At 39.6% G+C, this 21597-nt stretch overlaps 1 protein-coding gene across 1 annotated transcript in view; it reads left to right on the top strand.

The window, feature by feature from the left end:
- The window catches only part of LOC139387908 (sterile alpha motif domain-containing protein 9-like), a 429675-nt gene that overhangs the window by 366061 nt on the left and 42017 nt on the right, over window positions 1–21597 (top strand). The gene's annotated exons all lie outside the window — the stretch shown is intronic.

Here is a 21597-nt window from a genome sequence, read left to right as displayed (position 1 = left end):
CAGGATGGGTAGGCCTAACTAAAGCTGATATGATTTACCATAGGTCTATTTTTTACAATAGATTTATAGTAAATTAGATTATTATGTCTCAAGACAGTTTCCTCCTTGGAAACAAAATGTTGGCTAAATTAACAAAAGCTGTCATAAATAACTAAACATGTTTGAGAGCTTTCTTTCTTGACGATGTTATGACAGTCGTAATCACACGGGGAAATATTGACTGCAGGCCAAGTAGAACTTGATCTTAAAGGGAAAAGCCCCTTTAAGATCCACCACCGTCCATTATGACAGGAGCATGACTGTCTATGTTAACAGCAAATTAGATTAGTTATTTTTATCCGGGAAAAGGTCTATTTTACAGATGCGCCCTGAATTACAGAATTTATAGAAAATACACATTTCAAAATATAAAAACAAATTCAAGCAGAAAGAAAGAAATGGTCATAATAAAAAACACATTCCTTAGTTATAAAGTCTTCAATCTGCTTTCTGAATTGACCTAGAGACACCAGAACACATTCCTCAGTTATAAAGTCTTCAATCAGCTTTCTGAATTGACCTAGAGACACCAGAACACATTCCTCAGTTATAACGTCTTCAATCAGCTTTCTGAATTGACCTAGAGACACCAGAACACATTCCTCAGTTATAAAGTCTTCAGTCAGCTTTCTGAATTGACCTAGAGACACCAGAACACATTCCTCAGTTATAAAGTCTTCAATCAGCTTTCTGAATTGACCTAGAGACACCAGAACACATTCCTCTGTTATAAAGTCTTCAATCAGCTTTCTGAATTGACCTAGAGGCTCCAAAACATCACATTTAAGAACATATTGTTCCACAAATAAGGTGTATTGAAAACTAAACGCTGATTTATTTTAACTCCGTAGAGACCAGAGTAATATCCAGAGTTAACCATCCCTGAGACCGGGTGTGGTCACTCATAAGTACAAGGTTTAGTAATGATGTTAGATACGAGTGGGACTTTTTGTAAACAGGGCTTTATAAATAAAAACAATGTATCAACATCAAAGAGGGCCGTCTTCCTGGTAGAGAATACAGTGATGAGCACTAAAACTGTCAGCCGTAATAAAGAGTAGTGCGCTATGATCAACTGCACGTAACGGCTGTAATGAGGTGGCAGCTACGTTCATATACAGTGGATGACGTCGCCATAGTCTAGGACCGATAGGAGCGTCGACTGAATAATCTGCTTTCTACTATACTGAACAAAAATAGAATCGCAACACGCAACATTTTCTACGATTTTACTGAGTTACAGTTCATATGAGGAAATCAGTCAATTGAAATACATTCATTATGCCCTAATGTATGGATTTCACATGACTGGGAATACAGATATGTCTCTATTGGTCACAGATACCTTTAAAAAAGATATGTAGGGGCATGGATCATAAAACCAGTCAGTATCTGGTGTGACCACCATTTGCCTCATGAAGCACGTCACATCTGCTTCACATAGAGTTGATCAGGTTGTTGATTGTGGCCTGTGGAAAGTTGTCCCACTCCTCTTCAAATGGCTGTGAGAAGTTTTGGGATATTGGCGCGGACTGGAACACACTGCTGTAACCGTCGATCCAGAGCACCCCAAACATGCTCAATGGGTGACATGTCTGGTGAGTAATGCAGGCCATGGAAGAACTGGGACATTTTCATGGTATCTCTGTGCATTCAAATTGCAATCAATGAAAAGCAATTGTGTTCGTTGGCCGTAGCTTATGCCTGCCTACACCACAACCCCACCGCCACCATGGGGCACTCTGTTCACAATGTTGACATCAGCAAACTGCTCGCCCACACAACGCCATACAAGCTGTCTACCATCTGCCCGGTACAGTTGAAACCAAGATGAATCCGTGAAGAGCACACTTCTCCCAGCATGCCAATGGCCATCGAAGGCGATGGTGACTGAAGATACGATGCTGAACTGGAATCAGAATCAGACGAGCATGAAGATGAGCTTCCCTGAGACGGTTTTTGACAGTTTGTGCAGAAATTCTTCGGTTGTGCAAAACCCACAGTTTCATGAGCTGTCCTCAGTGGCTGTTCTCAGACAATCCAATAGGTGAAGAAGCCGGATGCGGAGGTCCTGAACTGGTGTGGTTACATGTGGTCTGCGGTTGTGAGGCCGGTTGGACATACTTCCAAATTCCATAAAACAATGTTGGAGGCTGATTATGGTAGAGAAATTGATATTACATTTTCTGGCAACAGCTTTGGTGGAAATTCCTGCAGTCAGCATGCCAATTGCACACTCCCCCAAAACATGAGACATAAGTGTGACAAAAATGCCATTTATTGTCCCCAGTAACAGATGCACCTGTGTAATGATCACACTGTTTAATCAGCTCCTTTTTTTATGCCACACCTGTCAGGTGGATGGATTATCTTGGTAAAGGAGAAATGTTCACTAACATGGAGGTAAACAAATGTGTGAACAAACATATTGAGAAATAATATTTTTGTGCGTATGGAACATTTCTGGGATCTTTTAACTCAGCTCATGAAACACGGGACCAACACTTTACATGTTGCGTTTACATTTTTGTTCAGTGTATTTTTAGCGAAAGGCTTGTTTCATGAAAAAGCCCATTTTTTACTCTCAGCTTCTTAACTTATCAATAGGCCTTTATAAAAGACAGCTTTTCATCAGATGCCTCAAAGCAGGATCAATACGGACACCATCCAAAGTGCATAAGCTAGAATCATCAGAGTTATTTTGATGCATTCTAGAGAACAACATATAATACAGGGCATTCAGAAAGTATTCAGACCCCTTGACTTTTTCCCCAATCTTGTTACGTTACAGCCTTATTCTGAAATTGAATAAATGATATTTTTCCCTCATCAATCTACACACAAAAAACCGTAATGACATCACAATACCCCATAATGACATCACAATACCCCGTAATGACATCACAATACCCCGTAATGACATCACAATACACCGTAATGATATCACAATACCCCATAATGACATCACAATACCCCATAATGACATCACAATACCCCATAATGACAAAGCAAAAACAGGTTTCTAGACATTTTTGCACATTTTTAAACAAATAAACAACTTGAAATATCACATTTCCATAAGTATTCAGACCCTTTACTCAGTACTTTGTTGAAGCACCTTTGGCCGCGATTACAGCCTCGAGTCTTCTTGGGTATGACGCTACAAGATTGGCACACCTGTATTTGGGGAGTTTCTCCCATTCTGCCCTGCAGATCCTCTCAAGCTCTGTCAGGTTGGATGGGAAGCGTCGCTGCACAGCTATTTTCAGGTCTCTCCAGAGATGTTAGATCGGGTTCAAGTCCGGGCTTTATCTGTGCCACTCAAGGACATTCAGAGACTTGTCACAAAGCCACTCTCCTGTGTTGTCTTGGCTGTGTACTTAGGGTCGTTGTCCTGTTGGAAGGTGAACCTTCACCCCAATCTGTGGTCCTGAGCGCTCTGGAGTAGGTTTTCATAAACGATCTCTCTGTACTTTGCCCCATTAATCTTTCCCTTGATCCTAACTAGTCTCCCAGTCCTTGCCACTGAAAAACTTCCCCACAGCATGATGCTGCCACCACCATGCTTCACCGTAGGGATGGTGCCAGGTTTCTTCCAGAAGTGACGTATGGCATTCAGGCCAAAAAGTTCAATCTTGGTTTCATCAGACCAGAGAATCTTGTTTCTCATGATCTGAGAGTCTTTAGGGGCCTTTTAGGCTGTAATGTGCCTTTTACTGAGGAGTGGCTTCTGTCTGGCCACTCTACCATAAAGGCCTGATTGCTGGAGTGCTGCAGAGATAATCTCCTTCTGAAAGGTTCTCCCATCTCCACAGAGGAACTCTGGAGCTCTGTCAGAGTGACCATCGGGTTCTTGGTCACCTCCTTGACCAAGGCCCTTCTCCCCCAATACCTCAGTTTGGCCGGGAAGCCAGCTCTTGGTGGTTCCAAACTTCTTCCATTTAAGAATAATGGAGACCACTGTGTTCTTTGGAACCTTCGATGCTGCAGAAATGTTTTGGTACCCTTCCCCAGATCTGTGCCTCGACACAATCCTGTCTCAGAGTTCTATGGACAATTCCTTCGACCTCTTGGCTTGGTTTTTGCTCTGACATGCCCGGTCAACTGTAGGACCTTATATGGACATGTGTGAGCCTTTCTAAATCTTGTCCAATCAATGTAATTTACCAAAAGGTGGACTCCAATCAAGTTGTAGAAACATCTCAAGGAGGATCAAACGAAACATGATGCACCTGAGCTCAATTTGTAGTCTCATAGCAAAAAGGGTCTGAATACTTATGTAAGTCAAATATTTCAGTTTTTTGTTTTGAAAAAAATGTGCAAACATTTAAAAAAAATCTGTTTTCACTGTGTCATTATGGGGTATTGTGTGTAGATTAATGTGGGGAAAAATAATTTTATACATTTCAGAATAAGTTGAATAAGAATAAATGTGGAAAAAAGGAAGGGGTCTGAATACTTTTCTGAATGAACTACACACACACACACACACACAAACACACACACACACACACACACACACACACACACACACACACACACACACACACACACACACACACACACACACACACACACACACACACACACACACAGTCTATTCATTCTTAAGACCCAAACTGTCCAACCCCTCTGCTCTCCTTCTCCTCCCTTTTCACCACATTCTCCCCTCATCTTCTCTTCCTCTCCTTTCATCTTCTTCTCCTCTCCCTTAATTTTCTCCTCCTCTCCCCATCTTATCCTCCTCTCCCCATCTTCTCTTCCTCTCCCCATCGTCTCTCATCCTGTCGTCTCCCCCTCATCGTCTCTCATCCTGTCGTCTCTCCCTCATCTCCTCTCATCTTGTCCTCTCCCCTCATCCTGTCCTCTCCCCTCATCTTGTCCTCTCCCCTCATCCCGTCCTCTCCCCTCATCTTGTCATCTCCCCTCATCTTGTCCTCTCCCCTCATCCCGTCCTCTCCCCTCATCTCCTCTCATCCTGTCTTCTCCCCTCATCCTGTCCTCTACCCTTATCTCCTCTCATCCTGTCTTCTCCCCTCATCCTGTCCTCTACCCTCATCTCCTCTCATCCTGTACTCTACCCTCATCCTGTCCTCTCCCCTCATCTCCTCTCATCCTGGCTTCTCCCCTCATCCTGTCCTCTCATCCTGTCCTCTCCCTTCGTCCTTCATCCTTCCATCCCCTCCTCTTTGAACCATACATCCCTCCATCACATCCAGTCTCACAGGCCCTAATGCTGCCAGCAGCCCACATGTTCTATGAACTCTGTATCTGTGTGTACACAAGTGTGTGTGTGTGTGTGTGTGTGTGTGTGTGTGTGTGTGTGTGTGTGTGTGTGTGTGTGTGTGTGTGTGTGTGTGTGTGTGTGTGTGTGTGTGTGTGTGTGTGTGTGGAACCTTTTAGCTAAGTACCCCTCGTTTTCAGTTGCTTCTCTAATAGCACTCTCCTTCGACTGGCTCTGTCCATCATAGAACATGCATTCACACCCCCCCTCTCTCTCCCTATCTCTCTCCCCCCCCTCTCTCTCTCTCTCTCTCTCTCTCTCTCTCTCTCTCTCTCTCTCTCTCTCTCTCCCCCTCTCTCTCTCTCTCTCTCTCCCCCTCTCTCTGTCTCTCTCTCTCCCCTCTCTCTCTCCCCCTCTCTCTCCCCCTCTCTCTCTCCCTATCTCTCTCTCTCTCTATCTCTCTTTATCTGTCTCTCTTTCTCTCCCTCTTCCTCTCTCTCTCTCCCTCCATGTGTTCATGTCTACATGTGTCTGTGAGAAAACACAGCCTTCATGAAGGGGATGGAGAGAGAGAGAGAGAGAGAGAGAGAGAGAGAGAGAGAGAGAGAGAGAGAGAGAGAGAGAGAGAGAGAGAGAGAGAGAGAGAGAGACAGAGAGAGAGAGAGAGAGAGAGAGAGACAGAGAGAGAGAGAGAGAGAGACAGAGAGAGAGAGAGAGAGAGAGACAGAGAGAGAGAGAGAGAGAGACAGCGAGAGAGAGAGACAGTGAGAGAGAGAGAGAGAGACATAGAGAGAGAGAGAGAGAGACAGATAAAGCCCTTGAATTGAATTGAATTGAGAGACAGAGAGAGAGAGAGAGAGCGAGAGGGAGAGAGAGAGAGAGAGAGAGAGAGAGAGAGAGAGAGAGAGGGAGAGGCAGACATATAAAATACATGCACAGACACACCCAGCAAACACATTTTCACTAGACGCAGAAGTCAATTCAATGTCCATTCCACATTGGTTCAATGTTATTTCAAACAACATTGATCCAACCAGTGTGCACCCAGTGGGATGCCTTAGATGCCCCCCCCCTTCCTACACACACCTCCTTTGTTAACACACAAAGGCACCTTTCTGCAGCTTTGTCATGATCCTACAAAGACTCCTTCAGCAGCAACACAAAGGTCTTAGCTGGATCTGCTAGGACTGACTGGCAAAAACACATGCATTGTTCTCTCTCTCTCCCTTCCTCCCTCCTGAAATCTCTCTCTCTCTCTCTCTCTCTCTCTCTCTCTTCTCTTTCTGTCTGTCTGTCTGTCTGTCTGTCTGTCTGTCTGTCTGTCTGTCTGTCTGTCTGTCTGCCTATCTGTCTCTCTCCCTTCCTCCCTCCCTCCTGAAATCTCTCTATCTCTTCTCTCTTTCTCTTTCTGTCTGTCTGCGTGTCTGTCTTCCTGTCTGTCTCTCTCCCTTGTTCCCTTCCTCTCCCACTCATCTCTCGCTCCCTTCCCTTCCCTCCATCACCCTCTCTCTCTTACCCAGTGTATAGACTCAGTACACGGACAGATGGTCATTTAGCCAGCTGCTGTGACTGAGTGAGTGTTAGTGGGTGTATTATTGTACAGAGGTATTGGAAAGACCTTGACTAGGAATATGCATTCCAAATGGAACCCTATACCCTATATAGTGCACCATGGGACCCGGTCAAAAGTAGTGCACTATATAGGGAATAGGGTGCCACTTGGTATGGAGGCTAGATAATAATCTCTGGAGTGGAAAGTGAATGGTAGTTACAGGATCCGGAGGGTAATGGGAGTTACAGGATCTGGAGGGTCTGGAGGGTAATGGGAGTTACAGGATCTGGAGGGTCTGGAGGGTAATGGGAGTTACAGGGTCTGGAGGGTAATGGGAGTTACAGGATCTGGAGGGTCTGGAGGGTAATGGGAGTTACAGGATCTGGGGGGTAATGGGAGTTACAGGATCTGGAGGGTCTGGAGGGTAATGGGAGTTACAGGGTCTGGGGGGTAATGGGAGTTACAGGGTTTGGAGGGTAATGGGAGTTACAGGGTTTGGAGGGTAATGGGAGTTACAGGATCTGGAGGGTCTGGAGGGTAATGGGAGTTACAGGGTCTGGAGGGTCTGGAGGGTAATGGGAGTTACAGGGTCTGGAGGGTCTGGAGGGTAATGGGAGTTACAGGGTCTGGAGGGTCTGGAGGGTAATGGGAGTTACAGGGTCTGGAGGGTAATGGGAGTTACAGGGTCTGGAGGGTCTGGAGGGTAATGAGAGTTACAGGGTCTGGGGGGTAATGGGAGTTACAGGGTCTGGAGGGTAATATAACGGCTGGGGGCCACATGACAGCTGGGGCCACATAACGGCTGGGGGCCACATGACAGCTGGGGCCACATAACGGCTGGGGGCCACATTACAGCTGGGGGCCACATAACAGCTGGGGACCACATAACAGCTTTTTGATGTGTGTTTGGGGTCATTGTCATGCTGGAAGACCAACAACATTCAATAGTGACAACATTTTTTGACAGTGGGTTGAAGATTGGACTCCAAAACATGATAATCCTGATCTGATAATCCTCAGATTTCATGATGCCATGTGTACTTCAAGGATCCCAGTTTCAGAGGCAAAACAAGCGACCCCAGAGCATTATCAAACCTCACCCATTATCAAACCTCACCCATTATCAAACCTCACCCATTATCAAACCTCACCCATTATCAAACCTCACCCATGTCAGATTGTAGGGAGAGTGTAATTGTCATTGAATGCTACAGGATAGAGAGCTCAATAGAGAAAGTTGAGAGTCTAGAGAGAGGAGGTTAATAGTTTAGAGAGAGGAGGTTAATAGTTTAGAGAGAGGAGATTAATAGTTTAGAGAGAGGAGATTAATAGTTTAGAGAGAGGAGGTTAATAGTTTAGAGAGAGGAGGTTAATAGTTTAGAGGAGGTTAATAGTTTAGAGAGAGGAGGTTAATAGTTTAAAGGAGGTTAACAGTTTAGAGAGAGGAGGTTAATAGTTTAGAGAGAGGGGGTTAATAGTTTAGAGAGAGGAGGTTAATAGTTTAGAGGAGGTTAATAGTTTAGAGAGAGGAGGTTAATAGTTTAGAGGAGGTTAACAGTTTAGAGAGAGGAGGTTAATAGTTTAGAGAGAGGGGGTTAATAGTTTAGAGAGAAGAGGTTAATAGTTTAGAGAGAGGAGGTTGATAGTTTAGAGAGAGGAGGTTAATAGTTTAGAGAGAGGAGGTTAATAGTTTAGAGAGAGGAGGTTAATAGTTTAGAGAGAGGAGGTTAATAGTTTAGAGGAGGTTAATAGTTTAGAGAGAGGAGGTTAATAGTTTAGAGGAGGTTAACAGTTTAGAGAGAGGAGGTTAATAGTTTAGAGAGAGGGGGTTAATAGTTTAGAGAGAGGAGGTTAATAGTTTAGAGAGAGGAGGTTAATAGTTTAGAGAGAGGAGGTTAATAGTTTAGAGAGAGGAGGTTAATAGTTTAGAGAGAGGAGGTTAATAGTTTAGAGAGAGGAGGTTAATAGTTTAGAGAGAGGAGGTTAATAGTTTAGAGAGAGGAGGTTAATAGTTTAGAGGGGGTTAATAGTTTAGAGAGAGGAGGTTAATAGTTTAGAGAGAGGAGGTTAATAGTTTAGAGAGAGGAGGTTAATAGTTTAGCGAGAGGGGGTTAATAGTTTAGAGAGAGGAGGTTAATAGTTTAGAGAGAGGAGGTTAATAGTTTAGAGGAGGTTAATAGTTTAGAGAGAGGGGTTAATAGTTTAGAGAGAGGAGGTTAATAGTTTAGAGGAGGTTAACAGTTTAGAGAGAGGAGGTTAATAGTTTAGAGAGAGGGGGTTAATAGTTTAGAGAGAGGAGGTTAATAGTTTAGAGAGAGGGGGTTAATAGTTTAGAGAGAGGGGGTTAATAGTTTAGAGAGAGGAGGTTAATAGTTTAGAGAGAGGGGGTTAATAGTTTAGAGAGAGGAGGTTAATAGTTTAGAGAGAGGAGGTTAATAGTTTAGAGGAGGTTAATAGTTTAGAGAGAGGGGTTAATAGTTTAGAGAGAGGAGGTTAATAGTTTAGAGAGAGGAGGTTAATAGTTTAGAGGGGGTTAATAGTTTAGAGGAGGTTAATAGTTTAGAGAGAGGAGGTTAATAGTTTAGAGAGAGGAGGTTAATAGTTTAGAGAGAGGAGGTTAATAGTTTAGAGAGAGGAGGTTAATAGTTTAGAGAGAGGAGGTTAATAGTTTAGAGAGAGGAGGTTAATAGTTTAGAGAGAGGAGGTTAATAGTTTAGAGAGAGGAGGTTAATAGTTTAGCGAGAGGAGGTTAATAGTTTAGAGAGAGGAGGTTAATAGTTTAGAGGGGGTTAATAGTTTAGAGGAGGTTAATAGTTTAGAGGAGGTTAATAGTTTAGAGGAGGTTAATAGTTTAGAGGAGGTTAATAGTTTAGAGAGAGGAGGTTAATAGTTTAGAGGGGGTTAATAGTTTAGAGGGGGTTAATAGTTTAGAGGAGGTTAATAGTTTAGAGGAGGTTAATAGTTTAGAGGAGGTTAATAGTTTAGAGAGAGGAGGTTAATAGTTTAGAGAGAGGAGGTTAATAGTTTAGAGAGAGGAGGTTAATAGTTTAGAGAGAGGAGGTTAATAGTTTAGAGAGAGGAGGTTAATAGTTTAGAGAGAGGAGGTTAATAGTTTAGAGAGAGGAGGTTAATAGTTTAGAGAGAGGAGGTTAATAGTTTAGCGAGAGGAGGTTAATAGTTTAGAGAGAGGAGGTTAATAGTTTAGAGGGGGTTAATAGTTTAGAGAGAGGAGGTTAATAGTTTAGAGGAGGTTAATAGTTTAGAGGAGGTTAATAGTTTAGAGAGAGGAGGTTAATAGTTTAGAGAGAGGAGGTTAATAGTTTAGAGAGAGGGGGTTAATAGTTTAGAGAGAGGAGGTTAATAGTTTAGAGAGAGGAGGTTAATAGTTTAGAGAGAGGAGGTTAATAGTTTAGAGAGAGGAGGTTAATAGTTTAGCGAGAGGAGGTTAATAGTTTAGCGAGAGGAGGTTAATAGTTTAGAGAGAGGAGTTTAATAGTTTAGCGAGAGGAGGTTAATAGTTTAGAGGAGGTTAATAGTTTAGAGAGAGGAGGTTAATAGTTTAGAGAGATGAGGTTAATAGTTTAGAGAGAGGAGGTTAATAGTTTAGAGGAGGTTAATAGTTTAGAGGGGGTTAATAGTTTAGAGGAGGTTAATAGTTTAGAGTAGGTTAATAGTTTAGAGGAGGTTAATAGTTTAGAGGAGGTTAATAGTTTAGAGGAGGTTAATAGTTTAGAGAGAGGAGGTTAATAGTTTAGAGAGAGGAGGTTAATAGTTTAGAGAGAGGAGGTTAATAGTTTAGAGGGGGTTAATAGTTTAGAGGGGGTTAATAGTTTAGAGGAGGTTAATAGTTTAGAGGAGGTTAATAGTTTAGAGAGAGGAGGTTAATAGTTTAGAGGAGGTTAATAGTTTAGAGAGAGGAGGTTAATAGTTTAGAGAGAGGAGGTTAATAGTTTAGAGAGAGGAGGTTAATAGTTTAGAGAGAGGAGGTTAATAGTTTAGCGAGAGGAGGTTAATAGTTTAGAGAGAGGAGGTTAATAGTTTAGAGGAGGTTAATAGTTTAGAGAGAGGGGGTTAATAGTTTAGAGGAGGTTAATAGTTTAGAGAGAGGAGGTTAATAGTTTAGAGAGAGGAGGTTAATAGTTTAGAGAGAGGAGGTTAATAGTTTAGAGAGAGGAGGTTAATAGTTTAGAGAGAGGAGGTTAATAGTTTAGAGAGAGGAGGTTAATAGTTTAGAGGAGGTTAATAGTTTAGAGAGAGGAGGTTAATAGTTTAGAGAGAGGAGGTTAATAGTTTAGAGAGAGGAGGTTAATAGTTTAGAGGGGGTTAATAGTTTAGAGAGAGGAGGTTAATAGTTTAGAGAGAGGAGGTTAATAGTTTAGAGAGAGGAGGTTAATAGTTTAGCGAGAGAGAGGGGGTTAATAGTTTAGAGAGAGGAGGTTAATAGTTTAGAGGAGGTTAATAGTTTAGAGAGAGGGTTTAATCGTTTAGAGAGAGGAGGTTAATAGTTTAGAGGAGGTTAACAGTTTAGAGAGAGGAGGTTAATAGTTTAGAGGGGGTTAATAGTTTAGAGAGAGGAGGTTAATAGTTTAGAGGGGGTTAATAGTTTAGAGAGAGGAGGTTAATAGTTTAGAGAGAGGAGGTTAATAGTTTAGAGAGAGGAGGTTAATAGTTTAGCGAGAGAGAGGGGGTTAATAGTTTAGAGAGAGGAGGTTAATAGTTTAGAGGAGGTTAATAGTTTAGAGAGAGGGTTTAATCGTTTAGAGAGAGGAGGTTAATAGTTTAGAGGAGGTTAACAGTTTAGAGAGAGGAGGTTAATAGTTTAGAGGGGGTTAATAGTTTAGAGAGAGGAGGTTAATAGTTTAGAGAGAGGAGGTTAATAGTTTAGAGGGGGTTAATAGTTTAGAGAGAGGAGGTTAATAGTTTAGAGAGAGGAGGTTAATAGTTTAGAGAGAGGAGGTTAATAGTTTAGCGAGAGAGAGGGGGTTAATAGTTTAGAGAGAGGAGGTTAATAGTTTAGAGAGAGGAGGTTAATAGTTTAGAGAGAGGAGGTTAATAGTTTAGCGAGAGGGGGTTAATAGTTTAGAGAGAGGAGGTTAATAGTTTAGAGAGAGGAGGTTAATAGTTTAGAGGAGGTTAATAGTTTAGAGAGAGGGGTTAATAGTTTAGAGAGAGGAGGTTAATAGTTTAGAGGAGGTTAACAGTTTAGAGAGAGGAGGGGTTAATAGTTTAGAGAGAGGGGGTTAATAGTTTAGAGAGAGGAGGTTAATAGTTTAGAGAGAGGGGGTTAATAGTTTAGAGAGAGGGGGTTAATAGTTTAGAGAGAGGAGGTTAATAGTTTAGAGAGAGGGGGTTAATAGTTTAGAGAGAGGAGGTTAATAGTTTAGAGGAGGTTAACAGTTTAGAGAGAGGAGGTTAATAGTTTAGAGAGAGGCGGTTAATAGTTTAGAGAGAGGAGGTTAATAGTTTAGAGAGAGGAGGTTAATAGTTTAGAGGAGGTTAATAGTTTAGAGAGAGGGGTTAATAGTTTAGAGAGAGGAGGTTAATAGTTTAGAGGGGGTTAATAGTTTAGAGGAGGTTAATAGTTTAGAGAGAGGAGGTTAATAGTTTAGAGAGAGGAGGTTAATAGTTTAGAGAGAGGAGGTTAATAGTTTAGAGAGAGGAGGTTAATAGTTTAGAGAGAGGAGGTTAATAGTTTAGAAAGAGGAGGTTAATAGTTTAGAGAGAGGAGGTTAATAGTTTAGAGAGAGGAGGTTAATAGTTTAGCGAGAGGAGGTTAATAGTTTAGAGAGAGGAGGTTAATAGTTTAAAGGGGGTTAATAGTTTAGAGGAGGTTAATAGTTTAGAGAGAGGGGGTTAATAGTTTAGAGGAGGTTAATAGTTTAGAGGAGGTTAATTGTTTAGAGGAGGTTAATAGTTTAGAGGAGGTTAATAGTTTAGAGGAGGTTAATAGTTTAGAGAGAGGAGGTTAATAGTTTAGAGAGAGGAGGTTAATAGTTTAGAGAGAGGAGGTTAATAGTTTAGAGAGAGGAGGTTAATAGTTTAGAGAGAGGAGGTTAATAGTTTAGAGAGAGGAGGTTAATAGTTTAGAGAGAGGAGGTTAATAGTTTAGAGAGAGGAGGTTAATAGTTTAGAGAGAGGAGGTTAATAGTTTAGAGAGAGGAGGTTAATAGTTTAGCGAGAGGAGGTTAATAGTTTAGAGAGAGGAGGTTAATAGTTTAGAGGGGGTTAATAGTTTAGAGAGAGGAGGTTAATAGTTTAGAGGAGGTTAATAGTTTAGAGGAGGTTAATAGTTTAGAGAGAGGAGGTTAATAGTTTAGAGGGGGTTAATAGTTTAGAGGAGGTTAATAGTTTAGAGGAGGTTAATAGTTTAGAGGAGGTTAATAGTTTAGAGAGAGGAGGTTAATAGTTTAGAGAGAGGAGGTTAATAGTTTAGAGAGAGGAGGTTAATAGTTTAGAGAGAGTAGGTTAATAGTTTAGAGAGAGGAGGTTAATAGTTTAGCGAGAGGAGGTTAATAGTTTAGCGAGAGGAGGTTAATAGTTTAGAGAGAGGAGGTTAATAGTTTAGCGAGAGGAGGTTAATAGTTTAGAGGAGGTTAATAGTTTAGAGGAGGTTAATAGTTTAGAGAGAGGAGGTTAATAGTTTAGAGAGAGGAGGTTAATAGTTTAGAGGGGGTTAATAGTTTAGAGGGGGTTAATAGTTTAGAGGAGGTTAATAGTTTAGAGGAGGTTAATAGTTTAGAGAGAGGAGGTTAATAGTTTAGAGGAGGTTAATAGTTTAGAGAGAGGGGGTTAATAGTTTAGAGGAGGTTAATAGTTTAGAGAGAGGAGGTTAATAGTTTAGAGAGAGGAGGTTAATAGTTTAGAGGAGGTTAATAGTTTAGAGAGAGGAGGTTAATAGTTTAGAGAGAGGAGGTTAATAGTTTAGAGAGAGGAGGTTAATAGTTTAGAGAGAGGGGGTTAATAGTTTAGAGGAGGTTAATAGTTTAGAGAGAGGAGGTTAATAGTTTAGAGAGAGGAGGTTAATAGTTTAGAGAGAGGAGGTTAATAGTTTAGAGAGAGGGGGTTAATAGTTTAGAGGAGGTTAATAGTTTAGAGAGAGGAGGTTAATAGTTTAGAGAGAGGAGGTTAATAGTTTAGAGAGAGGAGGTTAATAGTTTAGAGGAGGTTAATAGTTTAGAGAGAGGAGGTTAATAGTTTAGAGAGAGGAGGTTAATAGTTTAGAGAGAGGAGGTTAATAGTTTAGAGAGAGGAGGTTAATAGTTTAGAGGAGGTTAATAGTTTAGAGGAGGTTAATAGTTTAGAGGAGGTTCATAGTTTAGAGGGGGTTAATAGTTTAGAGAGAGGGGGTTAATAGTTTAGAGGAGGTTAATAGTTTAGAGGAGGTTAATAGTTTAGAGGAGGTTAATAGTTTAGAGAGAGGAGGTTGATAGTTTAGAGGAGGTTAATAGTTTAGAGGAGGTTAATAGTTTAGAGGAGGTTAATAGTTTAGAGGGGGTTAATAGTTTAGAGAGAGGAGGTTAATAGTTTAGAGGGGGTTAATAGTTTAGAGGAGGTTAATAGTTTAGAGGAGGTTAATAGTTTAGAGGAGGTTAATAGTTTAGAGAGAGGAGGTTAATAGTTTAGAGGAGGTTAATAGTTTAGAGAGAGGAGGTTAATAGTTTAGAGAGAGGAGGTTAATAGTTTAGAGGAGGTTAATAGTTTAGAGGATGTTAATAGTTTAGAGGAGGTTAATAGTTTAGAGTAGGTTAATAGTTTAGAGAGAGGGGTTTAATAGTTTAGAGGGGGTTAATAGTTTAGAGAGAGGAGGTTAATAGTTTAGAGAGAGGGGGTTAATAGTTTAGAGGAGGTTAATAGTTTAGAGAGAGGAGGTTAATAGTTTAGAGAGAGGAGGTTAATAGTTTAGAGAGAGGAGGTTAATAGTTTAGAGAGAGGAGGTTAATAGTTTAGAGAGAGGAGGTTAATAGTTTAGAGAGAGGAGGTTAATAGTTTAGAGAGAGGGGGTTAATAGTTTAGAGGAGGTTAATAGTTTAGAGAGAGGAGGTTAATAGTTTAGAGAGAGGAGGTTAATAGTTTAGAGAGAGGAGGTTAATAGTTTAGAGAGAGGAGGTTAATAGTTTAGAGAGAGGAGGTTAAAAGTTTAGAGAGAGGAGGTTAATAGTTTAGAGAGAGGAGGTTAATAGTTTAGAGAGAGGAGGTTAATAGTTTAGCGAGAGGAGGTTAATAGTTTAGAGAGAGGAGGTTAATAGTTTAGAGGGGGTTAATAGTTTAGAGAGAGGAGGTTAATAGTTTAGAGGAGGTTAATAGTTTAGAGGAGGTTAATAGTTTAGAGAGAGGAGGTTAATAGTTTAGAGGGGGTTAATAGTTTAGAGGAGGTTAATAGTTTAGAGGAGGTTAATAGTTTAGAGGAGGTTAATAGTTTAGAGAGAGGAGGTTAATAGTTTAGAGAGAGTAGGTTAATAGTTTAGAGAGAGGAGGTTAATAGTTTAGCGAGAGGAGGTTAATAGTTTAGCGAGAGGAGGTTAATAGTTTAGAGAGAGGAGGTTAATAGTTTAGCGAGAGGAGGTTAATAGTTTAGAGGAGGTTAATAGTTTAGAGGAGGTTAATAGTTTAGAGGAGGTTAATAGTTTAGAGAGAGGAGGTTAATAGTTTAGAGAGAGGAGGTTAATAGTTTAGAGGGGGTTAATAGTTTAGAGGGGTTTAATAGTTTAGAGGAGGTTAATAGTTTAGAGGAGGTTAATAGTTTAGAGAGAGGAGGTTAATAGTTTAGAGAGAGGAGGTTAATAGTTTAGAGAGAGGAGGTTAATAGTTTAGAGAGAGGAGGTTAATAGTTTAGAGAGAGGAGGTTAATAGTTTAGAGAGAGGAGGTTAATAGTTTAGAGAGAGGAGGTTAATAGTTTAGAGAGAGGAGGTTAATAGTTTAGCGAGAGGAGGTTAATAGTTTAGAGAGAGGAGGTTAATAGTTTAGAGGGGGTTAATAGTTTAGAGGAGGTTAATAGTTTAGAGAGAGGGGGTTAATAGTTTAGAGGAGGTTAATAGTTTAGAGGAGGTTAATAGTTTAGAGGAGGTTAATAGTTTAGAGGAGGTTAATAGTTTAGAGGAGGTTAATAGTTTAGAGAGAGGAGGTTAATAGTTTAGAGAGAGGAGGTTAATAGTTTAGAGAGAGGAGGTTAATAGTTTAGAGAGAGGAGGTTAATAGTTTAGAGAGAGGAGGTTAATAGTTTAGAGAGAGAGGTTAATAGTTTAGAGAGAGGAGGTTAATAGTTTAGAGAGAGGAGGTTAATAGTTTAGAGAGAGGAGGTTAATAGTTTAGCGAGAGGAGGTTAATAGTTTAGAGAGAGGAGGTTAATAGTTTAGAGGGGGTTAATAGTTTAGAGAGAGGAGGTTAATAGTTTAGAGGAGGTTAATAGTTTAGAGGAGGTTAATAGTTTAGAGAGAGGAGGTTAATAGTTTAGAGGGGGTTAATAGTTTAGAGGAGGTTAATAGTTTAGAGGAGGTTAATAGTTTAGAGGAGGTTAATAGTTTAGAGAGAGGAGGTTAATAGTTTAGAGAGAGGAGGTTAATAGTTTAGAGAGAGGAGGTTAATAGTTTAGAGAGAGTAGGTTAATAGTTTAGAGAGAGGAGGTTAATAGTTTAGCGAGAGGAGGTTAATAGTTTAGCGAGAGGAGGTTAATAGTTTAGAGAGAGGAGGTTAATAGTTTAGAGAGAGGAGGTTAATAGTTTAGAGAGAGGAGGTTAATAGTTTAGAGAGAGGAGGTTAATAGTTTAGAGGGGGTTAATAGTTTAGAGAGAGGAGGTTAATAGTTTAGAGGGGGTTAATAGTTTAGAGGAGGTTAATAGTTTAGAGGAGGTTAATAGTTTAGAGGAGGTTAATAGTTTAGAGAGAGGAGGTTAATAGTTTAGAGAGAGGAGGTTAATAGTTTAGAGAGAGGAGGTTAATAGTTTAGAGAGAGTAGGTTAATAGTTTAGAGAGAGGAGGTTAATAGTTTAGCGAGAGGAGGTTAATAGTTTAGCGAGAGGAGGTTAATAGTTTAGAGAGAGGAGGTTAATAGTTTAGAGAGAGGAGGTTAATAGTTTAGAGAGAGGAGGTTAATAGTTTAGAGAGAGGGGGTTAATAGTTTAGAGGAGGTTAATAGTTTAGAGAGAGGAGGTTAATAGTTTAGAGAGAGGAGGTTAATAGTTTAGAGAGAGGAGGTTAATAGTTTAGAGGAGGTTAATAGTTTAGAGAGAGGAGGTTAATAGTTTAGAGAGAGGAGGTTAATAGTTTAGAGAGAGGAGGTTAATAGTTTAGAGAGAGGAGGTTAATAGTTTAGAGGAGGTTAATAGTTTAGAGGAGGTTAATAGTTTAGAGGAGGTTAATAGTTTAGAGGGGGTTAATAGTTTAGAGAGAGGGGGTTAATAGTTTAGAGGAGGTTAATAGTTTAGAGGAGGTTAATAGTTTAGAGGAGGTTAATAGTTTAGAGAGAGGAGGTTGATAGTTTAGAGGAGGTTAATAGTTTAGAGGAGGTTAATAGTTTAGAGGAGGTTAATAGTTTAGAGGGGGTTAATAGTTTAGAGAGAGGAGGTTAATAGTTTAGAGGGGGTTAATAGTTTAGAGGAGGTTAATAGTTTAGAGGAGGTTAATAGTTTAGAGGAGGTTAATAGTTTAGAGAGAGGAGGTTAATAGTTTAGAGAGAGGAGGTTAATAGTTTAGAGAGAGGAGGTTAATAGTTTAGAGAGAGGAGGTTAATAGTTTAGAGGAGGTTAATAGTTTAGAGGATGTTAATAGTTTAGAGGAGGTTAATAGTTTAGAGTAGGTTAATAGTTTAGAGAGAGGGGTTTAATAGTTTAGAGGGGGTTAATAGTTTAGAGAGAGGAGGTTAATAGTTTAGAGAGAGGGGGTTAATAGTTTAGAGGAGGTTAATAGTTTAGAGAGAGGAGGTTAATAGTTTAGAGAGAGGAGGTTAATAGTTTAGAGAGAGGAGGTTAATAGTTTAGAGAGAGGAGGTTAATAGTTTAGAGAGAGGAGGTTAACAGTTTAGAGAGAGGAGGTTAATAGTTTAGAGAGAGGGGGTTAATAGTTTAGAGGAGGTTAATAGTTTAGAGAGAGGAGGTTAATAGTTTAGAGAGAGGAGGTTAATAGTTTAGAGAGAGGAGGTTAATAGTTTAGAGAGAGGAGGTTAATAGTTTAGAGAGAGGAGGTTAATAGTTTAGAGAGAGGAGGTTAATAGTTTAGAGAGAGGAGGTTAATAGTTTAGAGAGAGGAGGTTAATAGTTTAGCGAGAGGAGGTTAATAGTTTAGAGAGAGGAGGTTAATAGTTTAGAGGGGGTTAATAGTTTAGAGAGAGGAGGTTAATAGTTTAGAGGAGGTTAATAGTTTAGAGGAGGTTAATAGTTTAGAGAGAGGAGGTTAATAGTTTAGAGGGGGTTAATAGTTTAGAGGAGGTTAATAGTTTAGAGGAGGTTAATAGTTTAGAGGAGGTTAATAGTTTAGAGAGAGGAGGTTAATAGTTTAGAGAGAGGAGGTTAATAGTTTAGAGAGAGGAGGTTAATAGTTTAGAGAGAGTAGGTTAATAGTTTAGAGAGAGGAGGTTAATAGTTTAGCGAGAGGAGGTTAATAGTTTAGCGAGAGGAGGTTAATAGTTTAGAGAGAGGAGGTTAATAGTTTAGCGAGAGGAGGTTAATAGTTTAGAGGAGGTTAATAGTTTAGAGGAGGTTAATAGTTTAGAGGAGGTTAATAGTTTAGAGAGAGGAGGTTAATAGTTTAGAGAGAGGAGGTTAATAGTTTAGAGGGGGTTAATAGTTTAGAGGGGGTTAATAGTTTAGAGGAGGTTAATAGTTTAGAGGAGGTTAATAGTTTAGAGAGAGGAGGTTAATAGTTTAGAGAGAGGAGGTTAATAGTTTAGAGAGAGGAGGTTAATAGTTTAGAGAGAGGAGGTTAATAGTTTAGAGAGAGGAGGTTAATAGTTTAGAGAGAGGAGGTTAATAGTTTAGAGAGAGGAGGTTAATAGTTTAGAGAGAGGAGGTTAATAGTTTAGCGAGAGGAGGTTAATAGTTTAGAGAGAGGAGGTTAATAGTTTAGAGGGGGTTAATAGTTTAGAGGAGGTTAATAGTTTAGAGAGAGGGGGTTAATAGTTTAGAGGAGGTTAATAGTTTAGAGGAGGTTAATAGTTTAGAGGAGGTTAATAGTTTAGAGGAGGTTAATAGTTTAGAGGAGGTTAATAGTTTAGAGAGAGGAGGTTAATAGTTTAGAGAGAGGAGGTTAATAGTTTAGAGAGAGGAGGTTAATAGTTTAGAGAGAGGAGGTTAATAGTTTAGAGAGAGGAGGTTAATAGTTTAGAGAGAGAGGTTAATAGTTTAGAGAGAGGAGGTTAATAGTTTAGAGAGAGGAGGTTAATAGTTTAGAGAGAGGAGGTTAATAGTTTAGCGAGAGGAGGTTAATAGTTTAGAGAGAGGAGGTTAATAGTTTAGAGGGGGTTAATAGTTTAGAGAGAGGAGGTTAATAGTTTAGAGGAGGTTAATAGTTTAGAGGAGGTTAATAGTTTAGAGAGAGGAGGTTAATAGTTTAGAGGGGGTTAATAGTTTAGAGGAGGTTAATAGTTTAGAGGAGGTTAATAGTTTAGAGGAGGTTAATAGTTTAGAGAGAGGAGGTTAATAGTTTAGAGAGAGGAGGTTAATAGTTTAGAGAGAGGAGGTTAATAGTTTAGAGAGAGTAGGTTAATAGTTTAGAGAGAGGAGGTTAATAGTTTAGCGAGAGGAGGTTAATAGTTTAGCGAGAGGAGGTTAATAGTTTAGAGAGAGGAGGTTAATAGTTTAGCGAGAGGAGGTTAATAGTTTAGAGGAGGTTAATAGTTTAGAGGAGGTTAATAGTTTAGAGGAGGTTAATAGTTTAGAGAGAGGAGGTTAATAGTTTAGAGAGAGGAGGTTAATAGTTTAGAGGGGGTTAATAGTTTAGAGGGGGTTAATAGTTTAGAGGAGGTTAATAGTTTAGAGGAGGTTAATAGTTTAGAGAGAGGAGGTTAATAGTTTAGAGGAGGTTAATAGTTTAGAGAGAGGGGGTTAATAGTTTAGAGGAGGTTAATAGTTTAGAGAGAGGAGGTTAATAGTTTAGAGAGAGGAGGTTAATAGTTTAGAGGAGGTTAATAGTTTAGAGAGAGGAGGTTAATAGTTTAGAGAGAGGAGGTTAATAGTTTAGAGAGAGGAGGTTAATAGTTTAGAGAGAGGGGGTTAATAGTTTAGAGGAGGTTAATAGTTTAGAGAGAGGAGGTTAATAGTTTAGAGAGAGGAGGTTAATAGTTTAGAGAGAGGAGGTTAATAGTTTAGAGAGAGGAGGTTAATAGTTTAGAGAGAGGAGGTTAATAGTTTAGAGAGAGGAGGTTAATAGTTTAGAGAGAGGGGGTTAATAGTTTAGAGGAGATTAATAGTTTAGAGAGAGGAGGTTAATAGTTTAGAGAGAGGAGGTTAATAGTTTAGAGAGAGGAGGTTAATAGTTTAGAGGAGGTTAATAGTTTAGAGAGAGGAGGTTAATAGTTTAGAGAGAGGAGGTTAATAGTTTAGAGAGAGGAGGTTAATAGTTTAGAGAGAGGAGGTTAATAGTTTAGAGGAGGTTAATAGTTTAGAGGAGGTTAATAGTTTAGAGGAGGTTAATAGTTTAGAGGGGGTTAATAGTTTAGAGAGAGGGGGTTAATAGTTTAGAGGAGGTTAATAGTTTAGAGGAGGTTAATAGTTTAGAGGAGGTTAATAGTTTAGAGAGAGGAGGTTGATAGTTTAGAGGAGGTTAATAGTTTAGAGGAGGTTAATAGTTTAGAGGAGGTTAATAGTTTAGAGGGGGTTAATAGTTTAGAGAGAGGAGGTTAATAGTTTAGAGGGGGTTAATAGTTTAGAGGAGGTTAATAGTTTAGAGGAGGTTAATAGTTTAGAGGAGGTTAATAGTTTAGAGAGAGGAGGTTAATAGTTTAGAGGAGGTTAATAGTTTAGAGAGAGGAGGTTAATAGTTTAGAGAGAGGAGGTTAATAGTTTAGAGGAGGTTAATAGTTTAGAGGATGTTAATAGTTTAGAGGAGGTTAATAGTTTAGAGTAGGTTAATAGTTTAGAGAGAGGGGTTTAATAGTTTAGAGGGGGTTAATAGTTTAGAGAGAGGAGGTTAATAGTTTAGAGAGAGGGGGTTAATAGTTTAGAGGAGGTTAATAGTTTAGAGAGAGGAGGTTAATAGTTTAGAGAGAGGAGGTTAATAGTTTAGAGAGAGGAGGTTAATAGTTTAGAGAGAGGAGGTTAATAGTTTAGAGAGAGGAGGTTAATAGTTTAGAGAGAGGAGGTTAATAGTTTAGAGAGAGGAGGTTAATAGTTTAGAGAGAGGAGGTTAATAGTTTAGAGAGAGGAGGTTAATAGTTTAGAGAGAGGGGGTTAATAGTTTAGAGGAGGTTAATAGTTTAGAGAGAGGAGGTTAATAGTTTAGAGGGGGTTAATAGTTTAGAGAGAGGAGGTTAATAGTTTAGAGAGAGGGGGTTAATAGTTTAGAGGGGGTTAATAGTTTAGAGAGAGGAGGTTAATAGTTTAGAGGGGGTTAATAGTTTAGAGAGAGGAGGTTAATAGTTTAGAGAGAGGAGGTTAATAGTTTAGAGGAGGTTAATAGTTTAGAGAGAGGAGGTTAATAGTTTAGAGGGGGTTAATAGTTTAGAGGAGGTTAATAGTTTAGAGGAGGTTAATAGTTTAGAGAGAGGAGGTTAATAGTTTAGAGAGAGGAGGTTAATAGTTTAGAGGAGGTTAATAGTTTAGAGGGGGTTAATAGTTTAGAGGGGGTTAATAG

The sequence above is a fragment of the Oncorhynchus clarkii genome, chromosome 29 (assembly GCF_045791955.1).
Source record: "Oncorhynchus clarkii lewisi isolate Uvic-CL-2024 chromosome 29, UVic_Ocla_1.0, whole genome shotgun sequence".
Lineage (NCBI taxonomy): Eukaryota > Metazoa > Chordata > Actinopteri > Salmoniformes > Salmonidae > Oncorhynchus > Oncorhynchus clarkii.
Note: the sequence above shows the minus strand (reverse complement) of the source record. Positions and strands in the feature narration are given on the sequence as shown.